General features: G+C 45.3%; 1 pseudogene; it reads left to right on the forward strand.

The window, feature by feature from the left end:
- The first annotated feature begins 320 nt into the window (after positions 1 to 320).
- On the forward strand, positions 321 to 2171 carry LOC126509790 (60S ribosomal protein L21-like; annotated as a pseudogene).
- The last annotated feature ends 506 nt before the right edge of the window (positions 2172 to 2677 follow it).

Here is a 2677-nt window from a genome sequence, read left to right on the forward strand (position 1 = left end):
TTCATTCTAAGATGTACCAAGTGGCCTCATGATTTGGCAAATAGGGGAATAAGAAAAAGTTAATAAGGCCCAATATAACATGAAAAGATCTCATCACTTGTATTGCTTGTATTGCGTTTCTATGCTGATAACTGAACTATTGCTGATAATTCTCCCCCAAAGCCTATGTAATATTTTCTGGCACTATAGAAGCCAGTCAGTAGGGAAAAACTCAATCCTAGCTTGATTTCTATGTGTATTGTAACTGAAGTTCAAAGTGACTTCAGCAATAAGGTTGGATCACTACAGTTTGAGTCTATGGTGTAAACCATGGCAGTGCCATGGCACGGCTCCACCAAAAGAACAAGGTGAGTACGGTGGCCTAGAGGGGTGAAAATGTTCCATTTAGCCCTCTCCATAATCCACAGTCTTTCTCCATGAGTCATCCAGTCTTCTTATCCTGGGTAATCGCCACTGCGTCACCACTGCACATCTCGTAGGACCTGATTGCCCTGTGCACCTTGGCTCAGGGCCAAAGGGCAATAAGGCTCTGCTTATATTTAGTAAGCCTACCGCTCAAGCCTTGGGCTGGGGAACCATCGCTACCTCAAGTGTGCTCCCTTTGAGTTGGTAAGTATGCATGGCACGTTCTGTGAGGTTGATCGTCTGCCTTAAGACAGGATTCATTTCCACTTGAACCACTCCATTGTGTGCGGCCTCCGGGAATTGTTTCTCAGGCTTTAATGCCTTCCAGAGACTCCTAAGCAACGAATTTGGTTTCTCGTCACTTTCTCCCCCGCGAAGAATTGCAGTTTACCACGACTCATACTGCATTGCTGTTGAGTGACCTAGACGGGACTCAATGGCTGATTTCCTTGTCTTATCCATTCCCTCCTGAGTGATATATTACCTTATGGAGCCCATTTTTATGTCAGTCTACGTCATTGATATTTGACACCCTCTTATAAAGATTAGTCCTACCATGGCGTACAACAAAGCAACATACTGGTCCTCAGATCCCTGTTGAATTAATACTTTCCTCACTGTTACCTGAACGCAACTTTGTCTAGTCCCATATACTCCCATCAAACACTGCCCCTCACGTGCTAAGTAATACCTGTTGACCTTCTGTTTTCTAGTCCTCAATATTTATAGGGACTTCAGCTAATGAAGAGTCCATAATGGCTCTTATGAGCCAATGGATCAGGTGCTAGTTTTTCTTCTTATTGCATCAGATTATGCTGACTTTGTCTCAAGGGGGAGGGATGGAAAACTATTGTTTTTTATCCATACAGTTCTTAAACTGACCCCTTCTTCCCCCCCCTCCCCCAATCTCATAGTCTCCCAAGGGAGAGGGTCTTTTCTTTCTTATTTCTTGTTTGAAACTTCTGGAGCTCAGAAGCAAACTCCCGACTAGTTGTCTTTCTTTCCTGTGTTGGGCTACTTTTAAGGCCCACTCTGCATGCTGAATCATGGATTTTCTCTATATGAAAAGTTGAACTTGAGGTGTTCAAATTCACCCCTTCTTCTCTGCCCAATTCTTCCCAGGGATTCCAAGTGTTTGGAAGTTGGGGAAGTCTGTCTCACATGGATCAAATCTGTGTTCTCTCTGCATTGGGGCCCACCTGCTTTAGAAAATGATAAGCCAGGCCATGGCAGCCATCTTTCAGTAATAGGCCAAAACAACAAACACAAAAGGAAAGAGGAGGGGCACTAGCTAAGTTCTCTAAGCCTTTAGGAAACATGGAGTTGCTCCTTTGGCCACATACATGCGAATCTACAAGAGGGGTGATATTGTAGACATCAGGAGAATAGGCACTGTCAGAAAGGAATGACCCATAAATGTTACCATGGCAAAACCAGAAGAGTCTACAATATCACCCAGCATGCCGTGGGCATCATTGTAAACAATCAAGTTAAGGGCAAGATTCCTGCCAAGAGAATTAGTGTGTGGATTGAACACATCAAGCACTCGAAGAGCAGAGACAGCTTCCTGGAGCAGGTGAAGGAGAACGATTAGACGGAAAAGGAAGCTAAAGAGAAGGGAACCTGGGTTCAGCTGAAGCGCCAGCCTGCTCCGCCCAGGGAAGCACACTTTGTGAGGACTAACGAGAAGGAGCCTGAGCTGCTGGAGCCCATTCCATGAATTCATGGCCGGGTGTACAAAAAGAAATAAAAGAACTGGACCGTAAAGGGTTTTTCTTTAAAGAGAGAGAGAGAGAGAGAGAGAGAGAGAGAGAGAGAGAGAGAGAGAGAAGCCAACTCCCCTACCCTAATTTTCTTGTCAATTTAGAGGCTAATGTGGAGGCTATCAGCCTTTTAATTGCTGTCATTTCTCCTAGCATCCACATTAGTTTGTTTTTGTTTTTGTTGTTGTTGTTGTTGTAATTTATCCCTTGCCTGAGAAATTTTGCCCTGGGCATATAGCACAGCCTCAGTCCCATGCATCGTCACCCGCAAGAGGTGCCCTGTCACTGTCCCCATAGCCCGCTTTGGACCCACCCCATATGTGGAGCATCACTGCAACCTGTGAGCTGTGACTTCCAAGAGCATGGGTGACTCTTGGGAAGCCGTATCACCGGCATGTCACATCTCTGAACAACTCGCAAGCAGCTCCCCTACCAAACAGACACCCTAGCATCTGTGTAAGCTGGGGAGCTGAATGAGTAGGTTTTGCCATCCTTCTCAGTCTTAACGT

This window comes from Alexandromys fortis, unplaced genomic scaffold (assembly GCF_014885135.2).
Source record: "Alexandromys fortis isolate MF-2015 unplaced genomic scaffold, M_Fortis_MF-2015_v1.1 scaffold_92, whole genome shotgun sequence".
In the NCBI taxonomy this organism is placed as follows: domain Eukaryota; kingdom Metazoa; phylum Chordata; class Mammalia; order Rodentia; family Cricetidae; genus Alexandromys; species Alexandromys fortis.